A 14,573-nucleotide genomic window follows, 5' to 3' on the forward strand; every position below is an offset into this window, starting at 1 on the left:
ATCTATTAACATAGAAAAAAAGAACTGCTGCTTTTTGAAGGGTTAAGGCTGATTTATACTTGTGCGTACTAGCTTATGCCGTAGCCTACGCAAGTGGGCTACGCAGTTGTGAGCATTTATACTTGTGCATTGGTGTGTCTGCGTCGCTCTGCAATTCACTGCCAAAACGTTAGTTGGTGGTGGGGTTTCTATGCCACTGTGTTGAGTTTCTTCATGTTGAAATTCAACACAAAGAAACTCAAACTTCAAACAATGGCGACTGAAACTGAAGGAGAGTGAATTTTCTGTGCTTGTCCGGCCACTGAGAGACACGGACGAGGAAATGCATTTCAAATATTTTTGGATGTCGGCAGGTAGACTTGACGATTTGGTTCATCGTCTCCAACCATTTATTTGGCATCAGTGTACGCACAGTATACTCAGAGACTGGCAATCACCATTCGAGTTTTAGCTTCAGGTGGAAGTCAACAGGCTGTAGCAGCTAGCTACAAACTGGCTACAAGCACAGGGTCCTCCATAATTTTGGTGGTCTGTAAAGCTTTATGGAAAGCATTGCAGCCAGAGTTCTTTCCCTGCCCTTCAGTCGCCCAATGGGAAGCTATTGCAGCGTAGAAGGAAATGCAATGCTACCAAGCGGACCAATCACAGTTGTTTGGTCTGCGTCGCCGCGGCGCGTAGTTACATTTTGGGAGAGGTGCCCATTAGGCTACAGCGTAGGGTTGGCGTAGAGTACAGCGTACATTTGATGCACAAGTATAAATCAGCCTTTAGGAATTAACTGCAACAATGCAAAGTAAAACTGATCAGGAAGAAGGAGGTGGTCGGACATGTTAGTGGTGGAAGGGGGTGATGAAAGAGGATACAAAATTAGGTGTAGAACAGTTTGTTGGAGGATCAGTAAGTCATGGAGACTTCAGAGGTGAAACTCAAAAATAGAACATGATTTTAAATTGCATTGAGCACCCTGCAGCCGTGATGTGATAGAATGTACAAATGCAGAGATTAGACAAGTATCTAGTAGAACTGGAAGGGTATTAAGGAAGGAGTTAAATTTCCATTTGGATTGGATAAGCAGATACGTGAATGGTAAAGAGTTTTTTGAGGCCATTCAGAATATTCTTCTCACACAATATGCTGGAGGAAGTCAGCAGGCCAGGCAGCATCCACAGAGGGAAATAAACAGTAGAAGTTTAGGGCTGAGACCCTTCATCATGATTCTGATTCAGAATCATTTATTTATCACTTTTACATCAAACTTACAGGATTTTGTGTGTTTTGCTCAAGATTTCCAGCATCTGCAGAGTTTCTTGTATCTTGGCAAATCCTTCTTTAACCACACACTCTGAAATAAACAAGGGGTTAGACAAGATTATCATTAGTAATAATTAGTTAGCTGTATCAAATTGACTACCTAATTTTACCTGAGCATTTATCCAAAAAAGTTATTCTGAATATGCTCATTACAGCATTTGAATGCAAGTAACATGAAACCAAGATTCTGGATTTAAATAATGCCGTGATCATCCATAATAATCAAGACAATGGGTAAAATAATAAAAGATTAGTGGGAGACATTCATTAGGCGGTGTGATACAAAACAAAAATATCCAACAGCAAAGAGGAAGGGATATCATGGAAGTAACCACAGTCGCCTGTGGTGAGGTGCTTCCAGGGTGCTGCATCAGCAAGTTTGCAGCGCTGGAGGTTCATGACAGGGAGAGTTTCTCCCTTCTACCGTCTGTGTGAGATGATGGGACTTTGGAGAGACTTTGAGACTTTTTTTTACCGTGCCATGGTCTGTTCTTATCAAATTACGGTATTGCTTTGCACTGTTGTAACAATATGTTATAATTATGTGGTTTTTGTCAGTTTTTTTAGTCTTGGTTTGTCTTGTGTTTCTGTGATATCATTCTGGAGGAAAATTGTATCATTTTTTAATGCATTCATTACTAAATGACAATAAAAGAGGACTGCGTGTCCTCATAATCTAATCTAACAAAGAATATATAAAATCTACCAGAGAGTCTTATGAATGGGAGAGATACAAATGTCAAAATTAACAGAACAGAAACACAAAGTGAGTGAAAGAAGTCAACAAAGGGTGTCAAAATTAATACAAACTAGTTTTATAATTATATCAGAGTCCGTGAACTGTGGATACTCTGAAAACTGTCAATGAAAGTAAGGGCTGATATTTTGTCTGGCACCATGTGAACTGCCTACCCCAGAGAACACTTGATCTGGCTTACAGTTCAGGAAAATGACGGCAAGCCTAACATCCTGAGGAATTAATGTAGAAATGGGCATAAGCAAAATAAAAGTAATGAAGAAAATAGCGGCCTCAAGAGTGATAAATTCCCAAGAGCAAACTGTTCATAACCCAAAGCTTTAACCACAATGTGACAATTTGTTTTGATTTTTGCACTGATTTGTTAGATTGGAAAATGATGTGTGTCACTCCATTATATAACAGAAAACAATAAATTTCAGGAGACTTATCCAAAAATTTGCTGAGGGAAAACTAATTGAATCTGTATATATGCAAGAGTAACTTCAGAATATAACAATTTCCACTGATTGGAGGTAGTCAATATCAATTTGTAAAGTATGGCAATGTTCCCTCTAATTTGCAATGACCAGTGCACGCAAAAATTTCATGCTGTGTAATTTTTTGCCCAATGACAACAATATGTGTGCACTGAATTTTTAAGTGTAAGTAAACCTGAAGCTATTCTAAGGATAATAAACTATCAAGTCCAGCTCTTCCCACTTCCTCACTCCATTTCTACCCACTTCCAAATTTTCCGGCAACTTTTGCATCGCAACAATACATGCAGGTAACACCATTTTCTGTATTGTACATAAATATTTCTCGCAGCTGCATGTTCCTGACCTCATGAGCTTTTGGTGTAGCAGTTTCTACTGTTCCATGAAGCCATTCTGTTTTAAATGAACTAGCAGTTCTTTTGTGCTTCATGCTCTTTGCTTCTTTGGAATTCGACATAGTGAATCAATAACTTCTTCAATAAAAACAGTATAAATAAGCCGGTTCTAAAATCTGCAGACAAGTCATCGCAAACCCCAAATTGTCAACACCGTCCGCGTCAGAAACCGGAAAAGGAAATGTGATTGTGTACGATCGTGAAGTATACTTAACATGCCAACAAGGTAGAGGGTGACAACCTTTGGTGCACAGTTTAAATTCCCTTGTGCACACCTTAGAGAGTGTTTAAATGAGCTTGATTGAATTTTTGAAGAGATATTGAAAGCAATTTACTAGGGCATTGTTATCTTTGAGTACTAACAAAGGTATTTGAGGAAGCTCTTCTCAGGAGATTAAGTGAAGTTGGAGCTCATAGATTCAAAGCAAATTATGTAACAGTATAGAAGATTGTCTGAGTGTAGGAGACAGTATGTAGCTGGTAAGATTTGGTTAGTAAAATCTTGCAAGGATATGAGGTAGAAAGTTATACTTCCTCATTTAGCAATAACATTATGATAGGTTGTATTGTAAATGTCACAGACATAAGTAGTAGTAGTTTAATAGGTTGTATCACTGCCTAGTCTGGAGGCACAGGATCGAAAGAGGCTGCAGAAGGCTGTAGACTCAGCCTGTTCTTGTTCATTGTAGCATAGCTCTCCCCATCATCGAGGGCATCTTCAAGAAGGCAACATCTATCATTAAGGACCTTCAGCATCTGGGACATGCTCTCTTCTCATTACTACATCAGGGAGGAGCTACAGGTACCTGAAGAGTCACATGCAACATTTAAGGAACAGCTTCTTCCCCTCAGACATCAAATTTCTGGATGGTTCATGAATACTACCTTGCTATTCCTCTTTCACACTATTTGTTTATTGTAACTTGTAGTAAATTTGAACTGAAATTATAGTAAATTACAGTAACAGTAAATTTGAATTGAATTTTATGTCTTGCACTGAACTGCTGCCACAAAACAATAAATTTTATGACTTATGTCGGTGATAATAAAATTGATCTTGAAAGGAATTGCCAAAAATGTGACAAGATGGGAAAATGTGAAGTCATCCAATAAAACGATAGAATACTTTCGAAATGGTGAAAAAATAAAAGCGGCGGAGAGACAAAAAAGACTTAGAGAACCATGTAGATAGATCACTTATGGCCAGAAACAGGAATTAATCAGAACAGACTAACAGAATGATGTCAAAGATACCTGCTGGGGTGGAATACAAGTTATGCCACAGCCAAACAAGCCCTGTTTGAATCATACTGAGATTACAGGGAGCTGCTCCACAAACTGCACATTCGGAGGATGAACTGTTCGGCGAATGTAGGACTGAGGAATGGTCTAAAAATTTGAGGTGGAGTTCTCCATTTTCATCTTCTCTAGGTTTTTGTTGCCTTGAACTTTCATTCCTTTATTATTTAACCTTTCCTACCTTCTACCCTCTCACAGATCTTTCACTTTGTTCTCCAACTTTCCTCTACCCTTTTCTAAATCTTCTAACCACTCTGTTTCTTTATTCCAACCTCTGCTGAAAGGTATTTAACCTAAACATTAACTTTGTTTCTCTGACACTTTTGCATACACTTATCGTAGCGGACAGTGTCAATGCTCTAGAGCAGCCACTTGTGACACTCGGATTCAATTCCTGCTGATGTCTGTGAGGAGTTTGTATGTTCTCCCACTGACCGTCTCGGTTTCCTCCGGGTACTCCAGTTTCCACCCAAATTCAAAGACATACGTTTAGGGTTAGTGAGTTGTAGTCGTGTTATGTTGGTGTAGAAGCACGGCAACACTTTCAGGTGGCCCAGCACAATCGTTTCTGATTTGATTTGATATAAGCGATGCATTTCACTCTATGTTTCAATGTACATGTGACAAATTAAGTCAATATTCTCTGATCTTAAACATCATGTCATCCAGAGACATAGCATTGCCATCAAATGATTACAAATGTACAGGATACATACAAGAGAGTTCCTTGTCGTTAGAGTAGAGTAGACACCTTGTTCGAAACTTCTGTGTCCAGTAACTCAAACTGCATGTGAAACCAATAGGACCCCATCAGTAGGCAGTTTGAATGATTCCGCATGGACTAGATGGACCAAAGGGCCTGTTTCCATGCTGTAATTTTCTATGACTCTGGTAGCTGAAAGAGAACTTTGCCTTTATTGTTTAGTTCGCGCTCATAGGGCGAGATGTTTCAATCCCTTTGATAAGCTGATCCTAACTTGGGTCATTGCACAGAGATGCTATGGTGGGGCTTGATGGCTGGCAGATGAGAGAACAGCTCTTATAAGGGAGCTGATCCTTCTTCCTTCCTTTTTCCATAAGTCTTTCCAGCTGAATATTTCTTTTCTCAGTGTTTTCCCGCCTTGTCCGCTGTCCCTGTTTTGCCTGAGACACAACTCCTGCATACCTCATCTGCTCCTCCTGTCGCTGTACTTCCTCTGCCACCATAGCTCGCCTTTGCTCTTGTGTTGTCGCCATTTGCTAACTGAGCCTATTTGAGCCTGTGCCAAGGCCCCCTCTTCCAGACTGCACCTGGCCCACCATGCCTGCCATTCTGAGTGCTGCTTTTGCCTGATTTACTGGCTCTGCTGGACACCACTTTCTCCCTGTTGAGCTCCTGGTTGCAGTATCCTGGACAGCACCGCCACGGGATTTCCAGAGAGTCATCTCAAGCCTCACCTTGGCACACTTGATCTCTTCAATCAGCCCCGTGACAGGCAACTCCAGAGCTCCTTTGCCATACAAGTAGATGCTACTTGACGATCTTGGTAGGCCATCCACTTCTTAATGAAGGAGCTAACTGTCCTCTGAAGCTTTTCAACATGAGTGATGGGGTCTTCATACAGAGTCAGTGGCCAAAACACTTGGGGGAGCAATCCAAACTTTTCTATGACTCTAGCAGCTGAAATAGAACTTTGCCTTTATTGAAATGATTCTTTCCATTCATGCTCCCGGATCTTTTGAGCCTTTCCAACACATTTCTCTTGTTATGGAGTGTGTAAGAAATAATATTAAATCATTCGAAAGAGATGACGTAGGATTGGAAGATGTAGAGTCTTTATGGGTTAAGTTAAGAAATGGCAAGGGTAAAAGGACCCTAATAGTGGTTAATTAAAGGCCTCCAAATAGCAGCTAGGACGTGGATTACAAATTTTAGCAGGAGGTAGAAAAGGTGCGTCTGAAAGGCAATGTCATGATAATCATTGGAGATTTTAACATAAAAGTGGTTTGGGAAAACCAGGTCAGTGCTGAACCTCAAGAGAGAGAATTTGTAGAATGTCTAAGGGATGACTTTTTAGAACAACTTGTTGTTGAGTCCACTAGGAGATTGGCTGTGCTGAACTGGGTGTTATGCAATGATCTGGAGGTGATAAGAGAGCTTAAGGTTAAGGAACCCTTAGGAAACAGTGATCACAATATGATCGAGTTCACTTGAAATTTGAGAGGGAAAAAATAAAATCCAACGTGTCAGTATTTCAGTGGAATAAAGGAAGTTACAATGGCATGAGAGGGGAACTGGCCGAAGTTGACTGGAAAGGGACATTTGCAGGAAGAACAGCAGAGCAGCAATGGCTGGAGTTTCTGCAAGAAATGAGGGAAGTGCAATACAGGCATATTCCAAATAAAAAGAAATTTTCAAAGGGAAGAAGGACATACTGTGGCTGACAAGTGAAGTCAGTGCTAAAGTAAAAGCAAAAGAGTACAAGGAAGCCAAAGCTAGTGAGAAGATGAGGGATTGGGAAGCTTTTAAAAACTTGCAGAAGGAAACTAAGAAGGTCATTAGGAAGGAAAAGATGAATTATGAAAGGAAGCTGGTGACTAATATCAAAGAAAATGCTAAAAGCTTTTTTAAGTATATAAAGGGTAAAAGAGAATTGGAGGTAGATATAGGACCAATACAAAATGACGCTGGAGATATTGTAATGAGAGATGCAGAGATGGCAGAGGAACTGAATGTGTATTTTGCATCAGTCTTCGCAGTGGAAGACATCTGTAGTATACCGGATATTCAAGAGTGTCAGGGAAGTGAAGTTTGTGTGGTGAAAATTACGACTGAGAAGCTGCTCAGAAAGCTCAATGGTCTGAGGGTGGATAAATCTCCTGGACCTGATGGAATGCACCCTCGGGTTCTGAAGGAAGTAGCTGGAGAGATTATGAAGGCATTAACAATGATCTTTCAAGAATCAATGGATTCTGGCATTGTACTTGATGACCGGAAAATTGCAAATGTTGCTCTGCTACTTAAGAAGGGTGGGAGGCAGCAGAAAGGAAACTATAGAAACTATAGAGCACCCCCACTCTGTCCGCCACAACAGACAGGATCTCCCAGCAGCCACCCACTTCAACTCTGCTTCCCATTTCCATTCAGATATGTCCATACATGGCCTCCTCTACTGCCATGGTGAGGCTAAACTCAGGTTGGAGGAGCAACACCTCATATACCGTCTAGGTAGTCTCCAGCCCCTTGGTATGAACATAGAATTCTCCAACTTCCGGTAATTCCCTCCCCCCTCCCTTCCTCTATCCCTATTTCACTCTTCCCCTCCCCCAGATCTCTCATGGTTCCACCTCCTTCTACCACCCATTGTTTTCAGGGCTATGACGTCAATGCTTCCCCTCCCCCACCCCCTTTGTCTTTCAAATTACTGGTCTTTCAACTGACGCTACAAGCATTCTTCAAATCCTTCCCCATCTTTCATTCTTCAGTCCTGACGAAGGGTTCCGGCCCGAAACGTCAACTCATCGTTTCTGACTGATGCTGCCTGACCTGCAGAGTTCATCCAGTGTACTGAGAGTGTTGCTTTGATCTTTTACAGCACCTGCAGATTATTTTGTGTTTACAAGGAAACTATAGACTTGTTAACCTGACATCAGTTGTTGGGAAGTTGTTGGAATCAATTGTGAGGGATAAGGTCACAGAGTACCTACTGCAGTTCTTTGAGGAAATTACAAGCAGGGTAGACAAAGGAGATGTAGTAGATGTGGTGTACTTGGATTTTCAGTAGTCCTTTGATAAGGTGCCGCACATGAGGCTGTTTAGCAAAATAAGAGCCCATGGAATTACAGGGAAGTTGCTAGCATGGGTGGAGCATTGGCTGGTCGGCAGAAAACAGAGAGTGGGAATAAAGGGATCCTATTCTACCTGGCTGCCGGTTACCAATAGAGTTCCACAGGGGTCAGTGTTGGGACCGCTGCTTTTTATGATGTATGTCAATGTTTTGGACTACTGTATTATTAATATCCATTTAGGCCAAGAGGTAGGTAATGACTGCAGATGTCATCATCATCATCAGGTGCCGTGCCCAGTTTGAGCTTTGACTGCCATGGCCCACACACTCCTGTTTTGGGTCAAGTGGATCAGTTAATTGGTATTCATTTCCAGTTCTCTGGCTGCTGTCTCCGTCATCATTTGTCTTTGTCTTTCTCTTGCTTTCTTCCCTTCAATCTTTCCCATAATTACCGTGCATTCTCACTCCTCTTTCCTAATCACATGGCCAATGAAGTTACGTTGCCTTTTCATGATCTCATACGTTATTTCTCTTTTTGTGTTTGCTCTGCTCATGACATCCTCATTAGATATTCATTTCTTCCATGATATTCTTTGTATCCTCCTCAAAAACCACATCTCTGCTGCTACAATTGGTTTCCTCATGTTACTAGATATTGTCCAACATTCTGAGCCATATAACATAACTGGATAAACGTAACATTTCAGTACTCTGAGGTGGGTTGTCATGCCTAGTTTAGTATTGGTCAGTATACTCTTCATTCTCGTAAAGGTGTCTTTTGCCATCCCTATTCTTCTTTTGATGTCCATGTCACACCTGCCATCTGATGTCACCCAGCTTCCTAAGTAGCAAAAGCTCTGTACTTGTTTTATGTCTTTCCCATTTACTCTCAGCCTGCAGATAGGATTCTCCTTCTTTTTGGATATCACCATACATTCTGTCTTTTTGCAATTGATAGATAGACCCATTTTTGCACTGTCTTCAACAACTATATCAATTAAGTTTTGTAGTTCTTCCTCCTTACTTGCAATTAATTCAGCGTCATCTGCATATCTGAAATTATTGATGTTTTCACCGCCAACTTTGATTCTCAAGACGTCTCTTATTTTTTGTAATATCGTTTCACTGTACACATTAAATAAAACAGGGGAGAAAACACACCCTGGTCTAACGCCTCTCTTGATTTTCGTAAACTGACTCACTTCTCCATTTATTCTTACAGTGGCAGTTTGTTCCCAGTACAGATTTCTGATTAGGCGGTGGTCTTTCGAATCTAGATCTAGAGTTTTCTGTAATATTTCAAATAACTTATTGTGCTTCACTTTATCAAATGCTTTTGTGTAGTCGATAAAGCAAGCAAACAAATCTTTTTGCACTTGAATAGCTTTTTCTGATAGTATCCTTAACATCAATATTGCGTTTCTTGTACCTTTGTCTTTCACAAAACCACATTCTTCTTTGCCTATTTCAGCTTGTGTCTTTCTTAATTTTAGCTCTTATCATCAAAATTCTTAGAAGTATCTTGGTGATATGACTCGTTAAACTTATGGTCCTATGTAATTCATATTCTATTGCTCCATTTTCTTAGGAAGAGTGATAAATACTGATTTTTTCATCTCTTCTGGTATTATTCCAGTCTCATAAATGCCATTGACTGAATCAGTAAGTTTTTCAATTCCATAATCTTCAAGGGCGATAATTTATTCTATTACTAATTCATCAGGACCTGCTGCCTTTCCTTTCTTCATCTTATTTATTGCGTTATGGACTTCAGATTTTAAAATACTTGGACTTTCAATGTTTTTCTTAATTTCTCATTTTTTGCCTCAATTGTCTTCAAACAATTCCTGAATATACTCAGTCCATCTGTTCATAATCTCATCTTTTCCCAGGATAATGGTACCGTCCTTTGCTTTCAAACATCCACCTGAAGAACAGAGGAACTTTTTACCAATGATATTCTTGATTTGTTGATGTAACCTTTTGGGATCAGTAATAGGGATTCTTTCTATTTGCCCACATTCCTGGTTTAATCATTCTTCTTTGGCATTTTGACATAAGCTTTTAACTTTTTAATCTAAGGCCTTATATTCTATAGGATTTGCTTTCTTCTGTCTCCTTTCTTCCATTTGATTTTTGATTTCATCTGTCATCCATTTATTCTTTGTGCTTTTTTCTTTTTTAGGAATCACTGACTTTGCTGATTCTACCAAGGCATCCTCCAGAGAGTTAAATTTCATTTCTATATGATTGCTATCATCTTCAACAGATTCTATTTCTAGACCTTGAAATCTATTCCTTACTTCAATTGTAAATATTTGTCTTAAGTTTTCTTCTTTAATTAATTGCGAGTAGTCAAGGGATTGTTCAGGTTTTTGCTTCTTTAGTTTTTTAAGTTTTACTTTTACATGATATACTACTGGGTTATGGTCACTATTACAGTCTGCACCTGGATATGTTTTGCACTGAGTCACTGAGTTTCTAAATCTTTGGTTTATAGTAATAAAGTCAATTTGATTTCTAGTGTTATCACCTGGACTTTTCCAGGTCCACAAGTGTCTTGGATGGTTTTTAAAGTAGGTATTCATAATGACCTGATTATTCATCTTGCACCATTCTACCCATTTCTCACCTCGTTCATTTCTTTCCCCTAGTCCAAATTCTCCTATGGTATTTCCATCAGCACCTTGTCCTACTTTAGCATTAAGATCTCCCATCACAATAACAATATCTTGAGATTTGCATCCATTCTTTGCTTGTTCAAGCTCTTCATAGAATTTATCTATATCCTCATTTGTTCCATCTGTTGTCGGTGCATATATTTGTATAATTGTTAAATCAAATGGTTGTCCTCTGAATCTAACAAGGAGCACTCTTTCTGATATTGCCCAATGTCCTAAAACATCCTTTGCCATGTTTTCATCCATAAGAATTTCTACTCCATTAGTATGGGATATTCCACAAGAATAAACTAGTGTTTTATTTCTATTCTGACATGTTCCGGCACCTATCCAAGGAACTTCGCTATTTCCCATGATGTTAATCTTTAGTCTTTCCATTTCATTTATCACATTGTCCAATCTTCCTGCTTGATACAGGGTTCTTACATTCCAAGTGGCAATAATTTTCTTTTGTGTTACTTGAATTTTATGAGCAGTAGCTTGAGACGGTCAGGAATCCCCTGTTGACCAGAATCAACCCCACCGAGCGAAGCATCTTCAGAATTGTCTTGAAGATCCTCTTGATGCTGTTGTTGTGTGATACATTTTGTGAGTTTGACCATGGTTTTCTTAGCAAATAGATTCTAGGAAACCTAGCATCTAGCAACGGTGGTTTGCTATTGCCTACCATTGGGCAAACTAAAGAAATCGCCATTTCTCTTCTCAAATGTTCATCCGCCTATACTATAGCCGTTGACATTTGAGGTCCTAGTTCACCCGGCTTCTCCGTCATAAGTTCAGTTACTGAACCTGCCGGATCTGCTGTTGGCCTTCGTTCACATCCTGAGCAGGAACCCTTGCAGGTGCTACTGTTCTGGGTCAGAGCGGCCCCGGGAGCAATGAATGACTGAGGGGTAATTCTACTTTCCCCAAAGCTCTGAAAGTCCCCAATCAGAGCCTCATCACCAGTTGCAGTTTAGAGTCATACCCAGGACAAGACTGCAGATGTGGACACCTGAAATACAGTAAAAACTGAGCACGTTAGAAATACTCATCGGTTTGGAATGCATCTCTGTAAAGGGAAATAGAACTAACATTTCTGTGTATAGGATGATGAGAGGCATTGGTCGTGTGGATAGTCAGGCTTTTTCCCAGGGCTGAAATGGCTAGCACAAGAGGGCACAGTTTTAAGCTGCTTGGAAGTAGGTACAGAGAAGATGTCAGGGGTAAGTTTTTTACATAGAGAGTGGTGAGTGTGTGGAATGGGCTGCTAGTGAGGGTGGTGGAGACAGATAAGACAGGGTTTTTTAAGAGGCTCCTGGACAGGTACATGGAGTTCAGGAAAATAGAGGGCTATGGGTAACCCGGTAATTTCTAAGGTAAGGACATGGTCAGCACAGCTTTGTGGGCCGAAGGGCCTGTATTTTGCTGTAGGTTTTCTATGCTTCTATGTTCTATTTCAGGAAAACCAGGCCAAATCATTGAGTATATTTAAAGTGGTGGTTGAGAGGTTCTCAATTAATCAGGGTGTCAAAGGTTACAGGGAGGAAGCAGGACACACATCCTTATTGTCGCCGGAGATTTTAACCACGCGAACCTTAAGTCAGTGCTCCCCAGATTCCATCAGAACATGGACTTTGCAACGAGAGGGGAGAACGCATTGGACATTGTTTACACAAACATTCCCGACATGTACCGGGTGGAGCCCAGCCCCCACCTTGGTTACTCAGACCACATCTCCGTTACGCTAATCCCAGCACACAGACCGCTCGTCAGGCGCTCCAGACCAGTTCAGAAGCAGGTGAAAACCTGGCCAGCAGGAGCCATCTCTGCTCTTCAAGACTGCTTTGAGCACACTGACTGGCACATGTTCAGGGAGGCTGCAACTGATGGCCACTCTACCAAATTAGAGGAGTACACGGCATCAGTGACTAGCTACATCAGCAAGTGCATTGATGATGTCACTGTGGCCAAGACCATCACTACACGCGCTAACCAGAAGCCATGGATGACCGCGGAGGTGTGTGCGCTGCTGAGGACCCGTGACTGCGTCTTCAGAGCAGGCGACAAGGCAGCCCTAACAACAGCGAGGGCCAAACTGTGCCGGGCCATCAGAGAGGCAAAGTATGCACATGCCCAGGGTATCCACAGCCACTTCCAGGACAGCGGCAATATGCATGCATGTGGCAGGGCATTCAGGACACCACCTGCCTATGCTGGTGATGCCTCCCTCCCAGATGCGTTGAATAACCCCTACGCTCATTTTGAGGTGGAAAATGACGTGCCGGTGAGGAAGACCACTCCTCCTCCAAATGACCAGGTGCTGTGTCTTACCATGGCAATGTGAGGAGAACCCTGTGCAGGGTCAACCCATGGAAGGCTGCTGGACCAGACAATATTCCCGGCAGAGTGCGCAGAGGATGTGCGGACCAGCTAGCAGAGATTCTCACTGACATCTTCAACATCTCCCTGAGCAGCACCGTTGTTCCTACATGCTTCAAGGCCACCACCATCGTCCCTGTGCCAAAGAAGTCTTCAGTGTCCTGCCTTAATGACTACCGTCCCATTGCACTCACATCCATCATCATGAAGTGTTTTGAGAGGCTCGTCATAAGGCACATCAAGACCCTGCTGCCCCCCTCACTAGACCCCTGCAGTTCACGTACCGTCCCAACCGTTCAACAGACGACACCATCGCCATCACCCTCCACCTGTCCCTAACCCACCTGGACAAAAAAGACACGTACGTTCGAATGCTGTTCATAGACTTCAGTTCAGCATTCAACACAATCATTCCTCAGCACCTGATTGGAAAGCTGAAACTGCTGGGCCTGAACACCTCCCTCTGCAACTGGATCCTAGACTTCCTGACTGGGAGACCTCAGACAGTCCGGATTGGAAGCAGCATCTCCAACACCATCACACTGAGCACGGGGCCCCCCAGGGCTGTGTGCTCAGTCCACTGCTGTTCACTCTGCTGACCCATGACTGTGCTGCAACACACAGCTCGAACCATATCATCAACTTTGCCGATGACACGACCGTGGTGGGTCTCATCAGCAAGAACGATAAGTCAGCATACAGAGAGGAGGTGCAGCAGCTATCGGACTGGTGCAGAGCCAACAACCTATCTCTGAATGTGAACAAAACAAAAGAGATGGTTGTTGACTTCAGGAGGACACAGAGCGACCACTCTCCGCTGAACATTGACGGCTCCTCCGTAGAGATCATTAAGAGCAGGGGTCCCCAACCTTTTTTGCACTGTGGACCGGTTTATTATTGACAATATTCTTGCGGACCAGCCGACCCCAGGGGAGGGGAGGTAGGGTTGCCAATGGACAAGAGGAGCAGTCACATACGTTGTGTTTACCCTGAGAAAGACTACAAAGACCATGAAGCCTTGCGCGGGCACCTATGTGTTCATGCGTGTATGTGCCAATTTTTTTGTACAAGTCGTTTTTGGCGATTCTGTTCCGGAGGAGGGTGGGGAGTGTTAATCACAACCGGAATATAGGTGATAAGTGGCTAATACACTCAATTTCATTTCTAAAAGGGCTTATCTGACGAATTTAATATTAAGCACACAGCGCATATTTTCCTTGCATGAATATAGTGATAAGTCAATTATCAGGGGAGGACAGGGGAGCTTGAACTAAGTGTTGAATGAACTTCCAGTAGGAGAGGCCAAGGCGGGTTCGATATTATCCTTTAAAGAAAAATTGGATAGGTATATGGACAGGAAAGGAATGGAGGGTAATGGGCTGAGTGCAGGTCGGTGGGACTAGGTGAGAGTAGCGTTCGGCACGGACTAGAAGGGCCGAGATGGCCTGTTTCCGTGCTGTAATTGTTATGTGGTTATATAAGTAAGTCAATAGCATCATAACATTTTAAGTAATGTTTGGATA

Source organism: Mobula birostris, chromosome 25 (assembly GCF_030028105.1).
Source record: "Mobula birostris isolate sMobBir1 chromosome 25, sMobBir1.hap1, whole genome shotgun sequence".
Lineage (NCBI taxonomy): Eukaryota > Metazoa > Chordata > Chondrichthyes > Myliobatiformes > Myliobatidae > Mobula > Mobula birostris.